This window comes from Dasypus novemcinctus, chromosome 5 (assembly GCF_030445035.2).
Source record: "Dasypus novemcinctus isolate mDasNov1 chromosome 5, mDasNov1.1.hap2, whole genome shotgun sequence".
NCBI lineage: Eukaryota > Metazoa > Chordata > Mammalia > Cingulata > Dasypodidae > Dasypus > Dasypus novemcinctus.
In genome coordinates this window covers 26,007,697-26,027,651 of record NC_080677.1, presented here as the reverse complement: position 1 = coordinate 26,027,651, position 19,955 = coordinate 26,007,697, and the positions used below count along the sequence as shown (strand labels likewise).

The window sequence follows — 19,955 nt, the reverse complement described above, 5'->3', positions numbered from 1 at the left end:
GCAAAATATTAGAATCACTGGGGAGGATCTTTAAATAACATTGATGCGTAGGCCCTAGCAGTACCCAGATATTGGTGTTTTTAAAGAAAATCCCAAGTTGATTCCAATGAGCTGCTAGGGTTATTAATCATTAACCTAGACTAGGGTAGTGGTGAATGAATCTAAGAAGAATTTCCAGATCTTAGAATCTTAACACTTTTGAGATAGAAGCGGCATTAGATCATCTGATATAACTGTTTCATTTTGCGATTGTGGAAACTCAGACTTCAGTATATTGATTTGTTGACAGCTTTTTAAAGAAGCATGAAGCAGAGAGGGAGAATTAGGGTCACAGTTTGGAACATGGGTGATGGCTTTAATTGGTATGGTAATAAAAGTAATAGAAAGTTTGGAAAGGTACCAGGTACATGAAAAAAAATGTTTAGTTTTCAGCAGGTTAAATTAAAGGTGATTGAGGGGAAGGAGAGGGAAGACTAGATGTAACATGGGGCATTTTGGGGACATTGGAATTGTTTTGCATGATATTGTAATGACAGATACAGGCCATTATACATTTTGTCAAAACCTGTACAATTGAGCAGTGCAAGGTAGAAACCATAAAAAATTTAAAAAAAGGTGTTTGAGGTACATAGATGGAAAAAATGCATGCAAAAGTCCTTTTTGAACTTAAAAAGACCTGTACACATGCGAGTTGATATAATCCAAGTGGAAATGCTCAGAAGCAATGACCACATGTTATTCAGTGTTACAGATAGAGGTAGTAGCTATTATAATGTTGAATCTTCATAGAGTTAGTGATAAGACGAGAGGTGTGAGTAGAGTGGGGAAACTCATAATTAAGAGGCAGAAGACCCCATGAAGAAAACCAAAAAGTGATTAGAGAAGTAAGAGAAGTACACTGACAAAGATCTGTGTCTACTAGATCTGTTACCAAGTGTCTGATTGTATCACCTGGGTATTGGGTTGGTGCCTCAGAAGCCAAGCTTGCTAACTTGTCTTCCCCACCCACCCCCCAAATCCAACCCTTCTCGCTGTATATCTAACCTTGATAAATAGCTTTTTACCCAGCTCTCCTAGGCTGAAACTTAGGAATCTTCTTTGACTTCATTCTCTCACTCTTTTTCCACATTTAATTGATCATCATGTACTATTATTCATTTTATCTCTGCCATGTTTCTTCTGTCCATTATCATGATACTGTTTTCATGAATTCCAAAGCCTAGTATGTAGGCTTTAAAAATATTCTTGGAAATTATATTAATGCTGTTATTCCTGCTGTGTTAGAAGCAAGACCATGATCATTATTTGCATAACAGCTCACTCATTCTGGGCAAGACAACCCAGAAAGACACATCCAGATGGGCTATAGATAAGATGATAATACCATTTATCACCCAAACTGAGATACTTTTGAGAGTGAAATGGAGTGCTATTAATAATTTCACTAGGACAATAAGCATAAACAGGAACTGTCTTGAGCAAATCAGGACACATGGTCACCCTACCTTAGTGATTCTCAACTGGGAGCAATTTTGTTCCCTAGGGGACATTCAGCAACATCTGGAGACATTTTTGATTGTCATAACTGTGAAAGGGGGGGATGTTTTACTGGTGTTTAGTGGCTACAGGCCTGGGATGCTGCTAAACATCCTAGCCACAGGGTAGCAAAAAATTATTTGACTCAAAATATCAACTATGGTTGAAAAACCCTGCCCTAGCTATAGGGACTGTCAATGATTGCCTTCTAGACCGTTGTAAAATCCTCCCAGCTGATTTTCTTCATTTAATTAATGCAGCCAGTCTTTATTTAGCCTCCTTCTCTATGCTAACCATGATGCTAGGTCCTGGGGATACATTTATGGGGAAAGCAGTCATGGTCTCTAAATAAATATTATCATTCCAACAGTAAAAATACTATGAAGGAAAAGCACCTGGCTCTTTGGGAGCATTTATCAGGGGACCTGACCTAGATTGTAAACTCCGGAAATTTTCTTGACTTTTGAGTTGAAATCTGAAGGATGGGATTAGGCCCGAACTAGACAAAGATCATTTTTAAGGGGAGGGGAGGAAGAGCATACCAGCTGTCAAGGTGTCATGGAGAATGATGATTTCTAAGAGTTGAAAGAGGGGCTAGTGTGGTTGGAGGACAGAGAGGGACAAAGGAAGTGATTAGAGACAGCTGATGAAGTAAGCAGAGACCTGATCATAGTTTTGTTTACAGGATTTTGATTTTTAAATGGGAAAACAGTTGCTAATCAAGGGAGTGACATGGTCAGCTTTGAATTTCAAGGAAGATTCCATTTCTAAAACATCATCTAATCATGCTACTCACTTGTGTAAAGAGAGTGCTCTCCAACTACCCAGCACTGCTGTTGGAGCACAAAAGCAGCCATTGAAACATATTAATGAATGATTGTGTCTGTGTTCTAATAAAATTTCATTTATGGACACTGAAATTTGAGTTTCACGTAATTTTCATATGTCATGACATATTCTTTGGATTTTCTTTCTACCACTTAAAAATGTAAAAATCATTCTCAGCTCATGGGCCAAAAACAGGTGGCTAACTCCTGTTATATGGTATTGAATTATGTATTGCCACCATCCTCACAAAGCCACAAAATAACAGAATTTTCTCCCAGATTGTAAACTCCTTCATTGTGCATTTTTAAAAATCATTTATTGTTTATTTGTAAATCAGTATGTAAATATGTTAATACTAAACCTAAAAATTTAGGCAATCAAGAGTACATTAGTAATCCATAGGCATTTAGAATGAGATTCCATTTGCACATAGATTTGTTTTGTAAGCAGCATAATCACTGCCCACATATACTTTAAATGTACATTAAATGATCTCATTTATCCTAAATCTCCTTAGAAAGGGTTTATTCTGCTTAGTTCTAGTTGAAACATCATAAATTCCAAATTAATTAAGATTTACTATATTTGGGAATACCTCTGGCTCAATTACTGATACCTTCAGCCATTTGTTTTCTATTTACATATGTATACATGGGTAAGTTGTGAGTGCATGTGTGTTTTATTTTTCTGAAGTCTATAGCAATCTACTGCTAGTAACAAAGACATAAAGTTGCTGTGTAAAATTATCCCTCAGTTCGATTCTAAACTCAAAGTTCAGTAGATTTTATTGTCCTCAACCTTTCATATCCAGGAGAAAAACTTTGGGTCTTTAAATCAAAATTCAATTCCTCTTGTCTATAGGTATGGTTATTTACGCTATTTTGCTGAAGACTCATATGTAAATATAAATCAATACATTATTCTCCACAGTTGGAGAGAGATTTTAGAATCCTGTGACCCTATCATTCTTGAAGGAAAGTGATGCCTATTTTCTGGATAATTTAGAGAAAATTTGACCTTTCTAGCTATATTTAAAATAGCTTTATCTTGTGTTTCTTTTGTTTAATCTCTGTTTATATCTTTCTGAATTCAGTGGTTTCTAAAACTGGCCTTAAGTAAAGGTCGGAGACCTAGGCAACTAACAGTGACTGTGTAACCCAGCCCAAGAAGGTACTTAAAAGTGCCTTAAATTGTTTCTCACTTAAAAGAAACAGTGGGTTCCCACAACTCCAGATTCTACTACAGAGTTTTAAAAAAGTTGTCTTGTGGGTAAATGATGGATGTTTTCAAAGACTTCTCAATGGACAACATCATCACCACCTATCCCTTACTTACAAAGAGGCTGGAGAATAAGTAGTGCATTTTTATTTCTACATAGCCAAATAATTTCTTTTTTAATCTGTGAAGAGTATTTTAAGAGGCTTTGAAAGATCAGAGAAAGTAAGCATCAGAAGGTTTAAGAGTATCTAAAATTTAATATTAAATCTTTCTCACAAACTTTATCACCTTACAAGAAAAGTACAAAATAAGTTACATTTAAATTACTTACTTATTATTTAAAAATCAGATACTTCTCATTAGTGGAAGTGATTTAAAATGTGAGGGTAGATTCAAATTACATTAAATCCCAAATACAAAATATAAACAGAAGTGAAGTTTTCCTAAAAGGAAGCAAATATTCCTTCCCAAGTAGGTAAATTACACTAAGGAGAGGAAATCTACATGGACTGAGATAACTCTCTTGCTTTGATATATATATTTATTTATATAAAACAGTAAAAATAAATTTCATTTTGCCAAAATAACTGTCTAAATTTTTAAGGTTATATTGTTAGAAATAGGTAATTCTACTTTTATAGACAAGTCAACTAGGGAAAATAAATTAGCACAATCATTTGAATTGTTTGCCTACATACTGGACAGGGCTTATTTCATTTTTTTAGCTCTTTGTGCAGGTAAAATCTGCCATAAGATGTCCTGTTTTGCCATGGACGAAGCAGCCATTTTTAGGTCGACCTCAGCAAACTGAACAAGGTTTGATGGCATTGAGGGGGAAACTAGATCCCACACTTCCTTTATCTTGTGTTTCTTCCCTCTCAAACTCTCTAACATCTTCTTGACGTCTATAAATAATGCTACTCGGAGTTGATGATGGAGAATAGTCCTCACTTTCTTGGGATTGGAAGGCTTGTTTGATTTTATCATTTTCCTCAATGCATGACTCTTTAGAATCATTCATTGTCTTTTTTTTCTGCAATCAGGAACATCAAAACCCTCTTTTACTTGTCTTGCGTTTTTCTAGCTTGGCTCTATTAGGTATGTTCTCTTTATCCTTTCCTTTATCTGCAGGAAGCCAATCATCATAAAGGACCCAACATCTGTTGCAATGCTGTGGAAGGGGTGGATTCATTTCATTGCAGGAAGTATACTTCCAATAGTCAGCTAAGGAAATTCCAGGATCTTCTTCAAAGATGCTTGATATACCTCATCATCTTCATCTGAGAGTTCTTGTCCTTCTTCACTAAGGCTATAATCTGAATCGAGAGGTTCAATTTCAAAATCTACAGTAAATTGATATGAAACTGAATCCTGATACAGCTAGTCACCAGAATGTTCACTTATACCGACATCAAGATCGGATTTAATGGAGTCTCTGTTGATGCACTACTACTGCTTCTTTCACCGCAAATCTCCTTTACTACACATAGAGCAAGGCTTTCATCAAAGGAAAGGAAATGCTATTAGACTTTTGGTTCTTTGTCATTCAACAGCTAATTTATCTGAATTTTCTTCTGTCTCACTAATTGCTCTCCTTCTAGGTGAGGTAGTTGGTCTAGAAATCAAATTTGTGAATGGAGATTTCTCTTCCTGCAGCTCTTGTACAGGTCCTTTTGATCGCTGCGATCTTCAAGATGGCATTTTTTTCACTCACGGTTGTGCCTGAATCTGATGCTTCCTGCTGATTGACTGTTATCAAGTTTCTGTAAATCGTTGTATATGTTTTCCAGTGTTCTTTCACAGAGAACTTCGCTCCTTACAAATCCCCTAGAAGATCATTTGAACAATATACAATGTTATTGCTTCTCATCATATAATTGTTTGGCCATAATATACTGGCCAAGATAAAAAATATAACCTCTTTCATTGTGTGTCTTTTTGTGCACCAACAGACTTTAACAACTATAAAAGCAACAGCTTTATTCTAACCAGGGTCTCTTGTTCTGAAGCAGGAGTCTGTGAGATGCCCATCAGTAGATACAGACATGTTGGTATTGCACATTTGCAATGTGGGATTTTTCACGCTGGGAGCAGGGGTCTTTTGAGGCTCCTCTGTTTTGTTCCTGGGGCGCACGGCATTCCCTGTGTGTGGCACAAGCCCCTGGAGTGTTTGAATGCGCTACATCTGGAGTAGGAGGCTCCTGGTGGCAAAAGCCTCTAGACCTCCGTTGAAGGGTTTAGGGCTGCTCCTCACACTTGACTTATTGCCTCATTATCCTTCCAATCACATAGGGACACACAAGCCCCCAAAGGAGTGGCACTCAGTCCTTCATGGTGGTTTTGTATTCCTCTTGTGGTTTTATAGCAAAGCATCCATGTCATAACAGGTGGTCAATACTTATTTATGAAATAAATTAATGAAGAAAAAGGCAGAGGGCTCTCAGCATTCAGGATCTGTCACAGTGTAGCCCATTTGCCTCTATAGCCTCATCCCTAGCTCCCTATGCTCACCTTACATACCCACCTTGCTTACTGCATGATGTGCTAGAAAGTCACCTTGCTTTTTTCCTAAAAGATGTCTATTATTAATATTTCAGTGGCTTATAAATAATGGTAATTATTTTTCCCATATTCCGTATGACATTCCATAGAATATTAAAGTAAATTGTAAGAAGTACATTTTCCTTCCCTCATAGGACATAAAGTTATTTTAATTTTGAAAGAAAAAAAGTGTGTGCATGAAACATTTGTGTTTTTTCTCCTGAATTTCATGCAAAAATGTTTCTCACCACATATTGTCTGATACCATTTATATGAAATGTCCAGAATTGGCAAATCTGTCGAGCCAGAAAGTAGGGTTCCAAGGGTGGAGTGTGGGAAGAATGGGAAGTGACTGAGTATTGGGTATGGGCCTTTTGGGGTTTTGAAAATATTCTGGAACTAGATAGTTGGCAATTTACCTTGCAAATTACCCAAATGCCACTGAATTATACATTTTAAACTGGTAATTGTGATATTTTATCACAATTAAAAAAAAGTTTCTCATCAATGCTTTAGCCATACTGCCTTTGCAATCACAGGCAGTTGCCTCTGCTTATGTTACTCCAAGCGTCTGCTCGGGCCACTTCTCTATCTGAAATACCCTTCTTCTGTTCATCTTTCTTTGGTTAAATACTACTTGTTTTCCAAGACCAAGTTCACACCTTCTGTGAAGATTTTCTTGGTTTCACAAGGTCAACATTTTATCATATTCTTTTCTGTATTACTGCTGAACTTTGTTTATCCATTTTATTTCTTGGCACATAGTGCCTTTTGTTATCTACAGTCAGATATGTGCATCTTTCTTCCTTAGTGGTTGGAGATGATCCACACCCCTGCAACATTTATGACATTAAATGCATTGTTCCTTTAAAAGCATCATATTTAACATAGTATCATGTAGTTGTACAGTGCATCTTTTTGAATAAATGAACAGAAGGGGGCAAGATCAACACGTCAGATACCACGTGTGGAGGCAGTGTGGAGGAAGTGGAGGGGGACTATCGAAATATATTTTGTTTTTCTTTGTTTTTGGGATCTTTCAGTGTTTTCCCATTTCTTGTGGGGTAAAGGCTACAACTCTTTATCTGACAATCAAAGCCCTTGTCTATAATTTTTACCAATAGCCACTTTTCTACTTGAGTCCTTTTGGGGAGAAAAAGACTTTTCTGGCTGATAGAAACTCCTTAATTCTTACGCTCATGCTGTTCCACTTTTCAGGGATGTCCTCCCCAGTTTTAACATCTACGAAAATTATACCTTTTGTGCGTTTTCATTTACCTCTTAATTTTCCCTCTTAGCATCTGTCACCTTTGAATGTACTATATACTTATTTCTTTTGCTCATCGTTTTTCTCTCCTCATTAGAATGTGACCTCCTTGAGGGCAGAGATTTGTACGAGTTCTTCACTGATGTCCTCACCTCTTAGAACTGTGCCTGGCACAAAACAGATATTAGTTAAATGAACAGCTTCCACCTTAAACACTTGTCCCTCCCTAAATGTGCTGTACTCTGCTCTGTGTGTGTCTGACAACACTTTACTGGGATGTCCTACTCTCTCTAATTCCTGCTTGTGTTGTCTCTAGGAAGCATTCTCTCCCTTAACTACCCTATTTTGGTGTTCTTTCTCTATTTCCATAGTCACTGCCTTGCTTAAGTTCATCATCCATCAGAGCATTCTTGCTTGATTTACGTATCTGTGTCACCCACTATACTTTTAGTTCTTTGAGGGAAAGCATCTAGAGTGGTACCTGAATATAGTAGGTGCTAAATAAATATTATTTTCAATTATGAAATAAGGTGTTCAGATGGATCTTTATTAACATATTTTGCTTCTTGAGGTCAAAATAGGCACTTTTAAAAGTTAGATCACTTGCTTTTCTGGTTAGCAATTTACTTGTTTAGTTTATAAACATAATTATTCAGATTTTGTAGTCTTATGTTGACTTTCTAGTAAGTCTGAGTTTTAAAAGACCAGGCTAAACTTTGAGTTCTTCATGCAAGGAATTTCTTTACTACAAAAGGTGTTTTGTTCAGTCTCCCTATAAAACCTCTATAATTTCTGTAATTTGCCATGACAACTGCTTTTTGCAGAGTTCTTACTACTTTGATATCTTTGGAAACTGGCCTTGGCTTCCCTGTTTTACTTGTCCTTTTCTTGGACTTTCTAATTACCACATCTCTCCCATTAAATAATCCAGCTCTTGATTTTTGAGGGTAATGGTGGAAAGCAATAATAAATGAAAGTCATTTAGACAAACCTCAAATTGCACTTTCAAAAATAGTTTTAAATTTTCCATTTTTGATTGGTCAACATGGAATGGTGGACAAAAAATACCTCACTAGGAATTAGGAAATTTAGATTCAAGGCTTCTATATTTTTATACTCAGTGAGAACCATAGACATCAAAATGTATTGCTATGAAACTTTACTTAAAAGATGGTCCTAGGAAAATACCAGTGGGGCATACTTATTATTATTACTTTTTAAATTTTTTAAATTTTTATTTTTTAGGATTTAAAGAATTTTTATTTTTTAGGATTGAACCCAGGACCTCATACATGGGAAGCAGGCACTCAACAAACTAAGCTACACCCTCTCCCCAATAATTATTTTTAAAAATTGCAAAAGTAACTCTTCAATAAATACAAACTAAAAATATGCAACTGGTTTGCTATAATGCCTGATTTAATCCCACCTAAGGGGTTAATACATTGAAAAATTCTGACCAAGAATCATGTCTTCCTAAAGTAAGGGGGAAATGGAAAGGAGAAATGAGTTTATATGGCTACGAGTTTCTAAAAAAGAGTCTGGAGGCTGGCAGAAGGATTGCCCTCATGCACAACTGAGCAGAGTCAGAGAAACAGATAAAGCAGATACAACCCCCAGATATTGGTTCCTTTGAGGGCTAAAAGACCCATGGGAGTTATGGTCATGGCCGATGGGGTTAACTACCAGGGCAGATGGCCCCTCTTTGGAAATGGTGTTTATGTGTGATGAATCTGGACTCAGATGGGATCTCCCTTCATAAGACTTTCATGCTAATGTGCTGGAGGTGCAGTTAATGTTGGGGTTTAAGATATATTTAGGGGATTTGAATCTCTGGACTGACAATGTGATAGCCAGGTCCTGAGCCTCAACAGACTCCAGCACCGACAATCTGATCTATTGGACTTACCACACTCAGCTAAGATGGAGTTGAAGAAGGACAACCACCACACCATGGAGCCTAGAGTGATTACAACTGAAAATGGGAGGATTGCATCCAGCATCCATGTGGAATCTGAGCCTCCTCTTGACATAGAGGTGCAATGGACACAACCAATCCAATGTCCACATAGAAGAAGTGGCATTGGATTGGGAAAAGTGGACATGGTGGACGATGGGTATGGGGAAAGGCAGGAAGAGATGAGAGGTGGAGGCGTCTTTGGGACATGGAGCTGCCCTGGATGGTGCTTCAGAGGTAATCACCAGACATTGTAAATCCTCACAGGGCCCACTGGATGGAATGGAGGAGAGTATGGGCCATGATGTGGACCATTGTCTATGAGGTGCAGAGGTGCCCAAAGATATACTTACCAAATCCAATGGATGTGTCATGATGATGGGAACGAGTGTTGTTGGTGGGGGGAGAGGGGGGGTGGGGGCGGTGGGGTTGAATGGGACCTCACATATATATTTTTAATGTAATATTATTACAAAGTCAATAAAAAAAAAATACCAAAAAAAAAAAAAAAAAAGAATCATGTCTTCCCTCACGCATCAGGGAAGGACTTCAGTATCTAATTTCTGGATAAAAAGATTCATTGCCTTTAACTTTCACTTCAGAAAAATCAACTTCTTTTTTTGTGGGAGAGAATATATCTACACACCAGCTTTCTTGCCGTTTACACGTTGAAGGCTCAATGCTAGATTAAAGCTACTACCTGCAAATTCTATCTTCCCACCTTTGGCACTGCCTTATTATTTGATAATTAGAAAGAATAAGAAAGGGATATTAGATAACTGTAATAGTTACATTATATTCTATATTGATCTTAAGGGTTTCATTTTTAACTAATGGGTAATTTAAAAGTTGTACATTTACTTATTTGTCTATAATTATTGATTGATGTGAGGAATTTTGTAGTGTTTATATATTTGCTTATAAAGAAGTATGACAAGTAATGATGAACCCAGAATGAATTCTTTTGGAAATTTTCATATAGAGAAAGTCATTGTGTCTGGCATTGAGGAATAAAAATTCAGTCTGTGGATTTTTTAGTGAGTCTTGAGGTCAGATTGTGAAAGCCTTCCATCTCTGTTCTTTTTTCGAGATTGTTTTCCTATTCTAGGTTTCTCTCACTTCTATATAAATTGTGGAAATTAGATGATCAGTTTTTTCAAAAAACGCTTGCTGTTATTTTCTTTGGGATTGTGTTGCATCTAAAGGTAATTTTAAGCCTTCCAGGATGCATCTTTCTGAAGCATATTTTTGCTAATGTCACTTACTTGCTCAAAGGCCTTCACTGGTTCCACAATTACGTAGAATAAAGTTCAAGATCTTTGGATTGTTTTACAGCCCTCTAGTATTTACTCCCAACAATGCCATTCCTCTTTTTTACCCTCTGCATGTTGTATCCAAGCTGCTTGATTTTTATCATTCTTATTCTAAACTTTTTTCCCTTCATGCTTTTGTTCTTTCTCATGTCCATCGTTCTGGATGTTCTTCATACCTATTATCTAAAGCCATAGGCTCAGATATTGCAGGAAATTGTGCTATAGTGTAATTAATTACAATTTTATCTGGCAGCACTGGGAAACTGCATCTCAGTTTTGTTGCTTCTTCTTGTTGTGTCAGCTCTCCGGTGTGTGGTGCCACTCCAGGGCAGGCTGCGCTTTTTTCCCGTGGGGTGGTTCTCCTTGCAGGGCGCACCCCTTGCACGTGGGGCACCCCTATGTGGGGGCGCCCCTGCATGGCACAGCACTCCTTGCACCCGGCAGTACTGCGTGTGGACCAGCTCACCACATGGGTCAGGAGGCCCTGGGGATTGAACCCTGGACCCTCCATATGGTAGATGGACGCTCTATCAGTTGAGTCATATCGTGCACTTCCCACAATTTTAGTAAGAGGGCTTTTAAGGAAAAAAAACTTTTGTACAGATCACTCAAAATTCATACCACTTTGTAATTGATGTACCAAAAAAGCAAACAAAACAAAACACCAACCCCCAATAGCAATCATAATAAAATAGGAGTTTACTTTTCAATGGAAAGGTGATAATGGTAGGTTGAAGGAAGAGTTGAGGAAAAAGAGCAAAATGCACACTAGTCACAAAAACCATGCAAGAAACACTTTCATCCAGAGCACATATCCAAATGAGCCATGAGGAAGGATGGGGGGGGGGATAATGGGGCACTGTATGCATCATGTACTTTGTTTTTCTGCTGCTACTTGGAGACTCAAAACATTTAGGTATTGGGAAAAATCGAGCATGAACCAACATCAAAGTTCAGTGGACATCTTTACTTTTGGTTATGAATTGAATATGAGCTACATTAGGTTTCAGACACATTATTGAAGAACAGATTGAGTTGCCAGACTAGAAATGACATTCCTACTAGTGAATACTAAAGTACTTTATTCTTGTCTTATGGCACTTAAGTCTTTACACAATGTTATACTAATCAAGGTGCTTGTTTCTTTCTTTTCTTGGGTTGTAGTTTCTTTGAGCTAATTTCTGATTTTTTTGTGTGTGCGTTATATAACATTTCAAATGGTATGCTGCATATAGCAGGTACATGAAAATATTTGATGAATGATGAATGAATGATGAGAAAATGAAAATGTAGTGGAGAAATGAGAGGTGAAGAGTAAATAAATGCAGAACATTGTGATTACACAAAAAGCCATTGATTATACACTTTGGATAGATTGTATGGTATGTGAATATATCTCCATAAAACTGCTTTAAAAGTTAAAAAAAGAAAAAAGAGTAAATAAAAAAGGCACTAGAACAAAATAATGCTCCCCTTTTTTTGTACTTTATTTTAGTGTTAGTCTCATAAATGCACTAAAGAATTCAAAGCTCATATAGTAAGAACAATAATTATAAATTTGAGGTACCTCTGACATGAAAGTTATTTCTTTTTTGTTTAAGATATACTTGTTCCAACAAGAACTAATCATAAATCCATATCCCTGTTAGATTCTGTAGATATTCTGTCATTCCATTTTATAGCCCAGATAAGCTTAAAAATTGATAATTCTTGCCAAAAGAGATTTTTAATTTTCTCTAAATGTACAAAGTTAGAACCTGCTGAAGATATGAAATTCCTAAATGGCTATGAAATTCACCTTTGTTACTGAATTCCAAACAGGTGTGTCAGCTAATTTAATTTCAGCAAGATGTGGGAAATAGCCATAATTGTTTCATATTTAACTTTTAGATTAAAGGCAAATATTATTCACTTGACATTTTATATAGAATTGGTCTTTTTCCTTTTCTCTTTTACTTTTATAGTTGATATTTGAATACTTAGGCACTGTGCTTAGAAACATAATGAAGAAAACGTCTCTAGTTTATTTAAAAATATAAGTCAGTTAAATATAAAATCGTTCTGTTCCTTAGCGTTTTATAATTGCTGAATACATAAACCCTAAAAATATCATTTTGGATGAAGAGTCATTTGCTGTCTTCTGAGGGCAGCTATGTGGTAGTGGAAAGGCTTTCAGATCTGAAGCCAGAAAGCCAGGCTCTCAATGCATCTTTGTTTATTACCTCCTGACAACCATAATCTATTAATTTCTGTTTTCTGGGTTTCAGTCTTTTCCTTTGTAAAGTAAAGGCAGTATCGTTTCTTCATATGGTTATTAGGGAGATTGGACTAAAGTAGATAATGTGGTTCTACCTTTTAAATATGTTTTTAAAATTTTTTATTAGAGGTTGTAGGTTTACAGAAAAATCATGCTGAAAATACAAAGTTCCTGCATACTCCCCTCACATACGCGATTTTCCGTTAGTAACACTTTACACTGGTGTGGTACCTTTGTTACAGTTGTTACAGTTGATGAAATGATTTTACTTTTTTACTCTATTTTTTTAGCTAATCAATTTTATTGATACATATTAATAAAGCATAAATCCATCCAAAGTGTATAATCTGTGGTATTTGGTGTAATCATGTTTGTGCATTCATAGCTTCAGTCATTCTTAAAACACTTTCATTATTCCAATAATAATAATAATAATAAACAAACAAGCAAAACTCATCACTTCTCAGTCTCTCAATGCGTCTCCTGCCATACATAGCTGCTGTTCTTTTTCCTTCTGTCTAGTATATTTGTATTTATGTTTTGTAAAAGCAGTCTTATATATGCAATAACACCCATATTTATGTTTTACTTGAGCTTTTGTTATTTTATACAGTTCTGTGTTACAGTTTTTAGCTTTCCCTCTAGTAATATACATGACCTTAGACTTTCTCTTTCAACCACTCTCATACCTATATAATAGCTCTGCCAGCTACAGATACTATGATATGCTTTCACCATTTCTATTCATTTTCAAAGATTTTACAAACAACCTTTTAGCCAATTCTGCACAGATTAACCCTCAACTTTCTATTCTCTACTCTCCTTCTATTTTCTGGTGACCTGTATTCTAATTATTAATTCCATGAGTTTGCACAATATATTTAATTCATAATAGCTCAATCATACAGTATTTGTCCTTTTGTGTCCAGCTTGCTTTACTGAACATAATGTGCTCCAGGTTCATCCATATGCCTCACGACTTCATTTTTCTTATCTCTGCATAATATTCTATTGTGTGTATATACCACAATTTGTTTTTTCATTCATTGGTTGATAGACACCTGTGTTGTTTCCAACTTTGGACAATCGTGAATAATGCCTCTGTGAACATCGGTGTGCAAATGTCTGTTTGTGTCACTGTTCTCAGTTGTTCTGGGTATACCTAGTAATGGTATTGCTGGGTCACATGACAAGTCCATATTCTCAGTTTCCTTAGGAACTGCCAAACAATCCTCCACAGTGGCTGTACCATTCTACATTCTCACCAATAGTGAATAAGCGTTCCTCTCTCTCCACATCCTTTTCTACATTTAATTATACTTCCTAAATAAGTTTTGAGTCTGCCCCTTATTCTTTTCTCATCACCCTTGCCCCAGCCACCATCTTTCCTCACCTGAATTTACTATATTAATCCCACCTCAAAGTGTTCTCTTTAATTGTAATCAGAAGAGACCTTTGTCAAAGATAAATCTGATCATGTGAGGTCTCACCCCTATACTTAAAACCTTATGTAATTCCTTATTACTTTAAGATAAAATTTACCACCTTTAACAAATAGTTTGTTTATTTACATATTTATTTATTTTTAACAGCTCTGCTCTTAGAAATATCTGCAAGATTTAACCTTGTGTAATGTTTTGGCCCCATCTTGACCTAATCTCTCTTTGAACTGTCTTTCTTCCAGCCACCCTGGCCTTTTAATTTCACTGAGTGTTTCTTATTTCTCCTGCCCTAGAGTCTTTACCTATGCTTGTTTGTCTTGAACAAACTCTTCACATCATTTGCCCTCTTTTTGCAGTACCCTTTCTTCCCAGTTCTCCATTCATTCTTTATATTTCACTTTAATGTCATTTCTTTACACAGTGAGGTCTCTTCAGACCACCATCTCTAACACTTCAGCTCCCTATCACCACCACCTAGTTTTCTTTTCTCTCTACCTTCTTTTGCAGCATTTATCAAAACGATGTTAAATAATTACTTAGTTGTTTAGTGTCTGTCTTCATGTCTAGCATGTTGATTGTATTAGGGTAGGGGCTCTGTATATGTTATTAAATTATATAAGTCTCTAGCACTTAACACAATACCTGGTATGTTGTAGGTGCTTAATAAACGTTTGTTGAATGAAAGCTTGGGAGGGAATGAAAGCTTTTTCTATGAACAAATGTTTAATTTTTAGAGGCAAACATATCAAGTGGTTCTGAAGACGGAGAATGCCTGCCCAGCCAACTAGCTCAGCTGAACCAGCCCTGTCATTAGGATGACATATATCACAACCATTTTGTCTTTAAGTCAGTCATCCTATGCCTGGGGAGTGCTTCATAAATGTTCACAGAATTTAAGTCAATTTCCCTTTTATCAAATCATAGGTAACTACAAGTCTTCTTCTCATGTGCCTGGCCTTTTTAAACTTGTGCTATGAAAAAGAAGACTACAGATGCACTTGGATTACTCATCTTATTGCTTTAAACTAATATATAAGGAATTGGTGAAAGACTCTGAGAATAAATTCTCTCATTCATTCATTCATTCATTCATCCAGTGAACAAACTGTATTCAACACCTACCAGGTGCAAGGCACTGTTTTAGGTTTCCAGAAATGAATATAACATTATTCCCTAATCTGTGGAACTTATATTCTAGTGGGAAAAAGAAATAAACTAAACTAAACAATAAGCAAAATAGTATATAAGCCCACTGCTATGGAAAAACATAATATAGGAGGAGGATAAAGAGTGTTAGGGAAAGAAAAGATGGGGGAATTGTTGCAATTTTAGGTAGTGTGGTCAGATAAGTCCTTACTGAGAAGGTGGCATTTAAGCGAAGACATGAAGGAAGAGAGAAGAGAGGAAGCCAGCCTCTTGGGTGTCATGGGTTCCAGACAGAGAAAACAGCAAAGGTAAATGTCCCACAGAGGAGTGTGCTAGTGGTGAATGACTTCTTAAAAAAATTTCCAATCCCTCATAAACACGTAAATGATGCTACGGTGCTGATTGATAGGAGGCTCATGCCATGTGACTCTGTAGGTTCAATGATAACTGGACTAACTGGTCTATACTGTGTTTAGTGTGATGAACTTACTTGGTTCCATGCTTGGATATTACAGTAATGTCTAATTGATATAAAAATTTCTAATCACTTATTCCCCATATCTATTTCATTTAATAGCACTGAACTAGAATGTTTAAGTAACTAACTGTAAGATAGCTGTAGCTGGAAGAGAGTGAGTGAAGTAGAGAATAATAGGAAATGAAGTGTGGGTTTTGGCGGGCGGGTGCCAATTGTTTAGGGCTTTAAAGACTCTTGTAAGAACTTGGGTTTTTATTATGAGTGCCATGGAAGCTACGGGAGCATTGTAAGCTAAAGAGTGTCAAGAACATTCTCACTGCTGTATTGAGAAGTTAGTGTAGAGACATAAGGATAGAAGCCAGGAGACTGGTTAGTAGCAGTTATCCAGGGGAGAGATAAGGGTAGTTTGTTCTAGGCAAGCAGTAGTGGATTTGGTGAGAATTTTGAACTTACTTTGAAAGTAGGGCTGGCAATGTTTGCTGATGGAATATATGTGGAAAAGTGAGCAAAAGAAGAGAGAGATGTCAAGGATGACTCCAAAGTTCTTTTTGCCTAAACAATTGAAAAACTGGAGGTACCATTAACAGAATAGGAAAAACTGTTGCAGGGCAGATTTGAGTTGGAGTGGGGCCAATATCAAGTGTTCAGCTGCACCATCGTGAGCTTTTGATGACTGTTGGAACTTCCAAGTGGAGATATCAAGTAGGCCGCTGGATGTGCACATCTTGGCTTTGGGAGAGAGGGCTGGCAGGGGATACAAATGTGGGAGCCAGGACAAAAAAGGTATTCAAGGTCATGAGACTGGATGAGTTCACCTAGGCTTGAGTGCCTTGTCCTCAGTCTGCCTGTTACTTTCCATCTCTGAAGATCAACTTCTAGGTCATGATCCAGCTTCCAACTCCTCTGCTCTGCTCTGTGAAACCCTCTGCTTTCTCCTGCAGTCACTGCACTCTCTTCCTATCTGTGCTATAGTATCTGCCACATTATATTGCTATAAAAAATGAGTTTTTCTATTAAATTTTTATTGGGAGAACCATATCTTGACTTTGTAGCTTCTTTTGTGTAGTAGTTGTTCAATAAATGAATATTCGATGAATGATGATGAACAGCTTCCATACATGTTCAAGTACTCATGTTCCCATCCTGGTCCACTGGGCTGACTGTTCATTCTCTATCCATTGTGAGCTATACTTTACATTCAAATTTTCCATTTTATGGCCTTGTATAAAAAGGGAATGAGATAAAAGTTTTGAATTCCAGATTGTTTAACATCTAAACTGCTAATTCATATTCAGTCTCTGGGGATATAAAATGGAACATCTATATGTTTTCCCTCAAATCATATTTTGTACCTATAAAACATAATAAAATAACTTGTAATCATGATTTCCATTGGTTTCTAAGTAGTCTATTATAGGTATTCCATGGCATGTCATATTTTAATGTTTCCGCCTTTCTTGTAATTTGGGTTGTTTCTAAATTGCCTTGATAATTGTAGTAGATTACTAGGGAAAAGGGAACAAATATTATGACATTTGAAATATATTTCTAATGTGTTCTCCAAAATGATTTTAACAAACTTATATTCCAACCAAAATTTTGTGAGAGTTTCTGTAGCCATGTACCTTCTCTAATAGCAGGACTTATTATTAAAAACAAGTTTTTGCTGATTTGAGATGTTAATATTGTATTTATGGCAAGTGGATGTGGCTCAAGTGATTGGGCTCCTGTTTACCTTATGAAGGGTCCTGGGTTCAGTACCTGGGGTCTCCTGGTAAAAGCAAACTGACCCACACAGTGCGGAGAGGTGGTGCAACAAGATGACACAACAAAGAGACACAGAGGAGAGACAGTGAGAGACACAACCAACCAGGAAGGTAGGGTGGCTCGGGCGATTGAGTGCCTCTCTTCCAAATCAGAAGGTCCTGGGATTGGTTCCTGGTGCCTCCTAAAGAGAAGATGAGAAGCCAAAGCAAACACAGAAGAATGCACAGTGAATGGACACAGCGAATGCAAAGGGGAGGGGGCAGATAAGTAAATAAAGAAATCTTTTAAAAAAAATTATATTTATTTTTTCAACTCTATTTTTTCAAAAATCCATTTCTTTGATTTTTAATTTTTTAATGTGTATTGTATATTGGCTGTATTATTTATGTGTATGAATTATCTGCACACGTCCTTTGACCTTTTTCTGTTGAAATATCTTATTTTCATTGATTTATAAGAATCTTCCCATATAAAACACATAAAATTGTTTTTATTAGTTCAAAACTGATAAATATAAGCAGCTCCATATAACTCAAACTAAAATTATGTATTTTATATTGGTTGCTAATGTTTTTCCAGTTTTTTCTCCTTTAGTTCTTCTTACTATGTAGTTTCCTTAAGCAAATAACAATTTGAAGATTTTTATGTTGTTTAATTTAGATATCCTTTCCTTTGTAGTTTTCATTATTGCTTTCTTTCTGCAGACGTTCTTCCTAACTAAGACGTGGATAAATATTTTTGTAGTTTCATATTTTTAAATTTGACTTTTTAAAAACATTTGGAATTTTGTTTAATGTATTGTTAAGGCAGGGATATGTTTACTGAGTGATGAAACAATAACTTTCATCTTCCTAAGCAAACTCTATTATTTGATTTCATGCTCCATTGCTAAAATCACAACATAATTTTGTGTCCTAGAAATATAACATCTTTGACCTTGATTCTTCATAAAGGGCATTATTCTGAAGTGCTTCAAGGATCCAGTAATAACATCAAGACCTTAATTTAGGCAGTGTTAACTCTACTTTAAAAATGGGAGTAATAGGATTTACAATGCCAGATTTCAATGATGGTTCCTTCCAGAATGAAATTGTATCATTCACAGAACCTTACACATTAATTCATGTGGACAGTATTGTTAAATAAGGAGTTCAATTAGAAAGACATTTTAACAAACTTGATAAATTTTGTATGTCTTTTTTTTCTTTATACTTAAATTGAGTTTAACTTTAGAGCAATATCTATATTTTTAAATATGTACTTTGTGTTAAGATGTCAAGTGGTGACAATACTTACTTAAGGCCTCATTCAAGTCCCTTTCCCAGCTTAAGTGTTTTAAATAGAAATTTCACTGATGTAGAGTTTTTAGAGCTAGCTTAGTGCTCCTGTGGAATAAATAATATATAATGTTAAATGAATTAATCTATGGTCTAAATTTCTGCTGTTTTATCTACGTAATATACAATGGCTCTGATACCACTGATATGAGAAAAGTAACTTATTTGAACTTTGAAATTACATTAACTGTCAAGAAATTCTGGTGACATTTGGTGAGTTCTTTCAGTGAGGGAAGACTCAGTTCTTTCCTTTTCTGTTTTGACACCTCGAGCACCAATAAAAAGTTTTTGTGAGTCTGAAGAAACACATATATCCCCTCTGTCTAAACTCTTGCTATCTGAACTTAGAAACTTAAATGTTTAGATAAATTCCATGTATCTAAATTTTTGTTATCTGCTATCCAAAATAGAAGAACAAAACTGATTCAGTAACAAGCTGTCTCATCGCAAAGTCCAAATAGGGGCATGCCAGGCCTCCTGTAATGTGGACCACTGAAAGGGCAAAGATGAAATGGAATTAGCCTTCTGGATTCAAAGAACTGATGATTCTCACGTTCTTTAGGAAGCCAGCCAAAGATCTACTTTTTCATGCTCTGGAGTTTCCTTAGGACACAGATCTTGGTAGGGCTGAGTGGAATGGAGAAGACTATAGTATACCCTTACAACTCAGAGGGGAAGGTTTGCATTCTAGAAATTGGATTGTTAGAGCCGGAAGTTAGGATTTCCATAGCCATATGTCACATCAGTTTCTGCAAAGAAAGGGTCAAGTTCAGAGGTCCCATGGGATCACTTTTCACCTTTGTTTTAGGAAAATAAAACAGTTTGGGAGTATTTATTTTCTGAGATAGATGACAGCCAGTTCTTAAAA

At 36.2% G+C, this 19,955-nt stretch overlaps 1 protein-coding gene and 1 pseudogene across 4 annotated transcripts in view; one reads left to right on the top strand and one right to left on the bottom strand.

The window, feature by feature from the left end:
• The window catches only part of BBS9 (Bardet-Biedl syndrome 9), a 591,858-nt gene that overhangs the window by 222,050 nt on the left and 349,853 nt on the right, over positions 1–19,955 (top strand). The gene's annotated exons all lie outside the window — the stretch shown is intronic.
• LOC101440278 (E3 ubiquitin-protein ligase Mdm2 pseudogene) lies at positions 4,233–5,644 on the bottom strand (annotated as a pseudogene).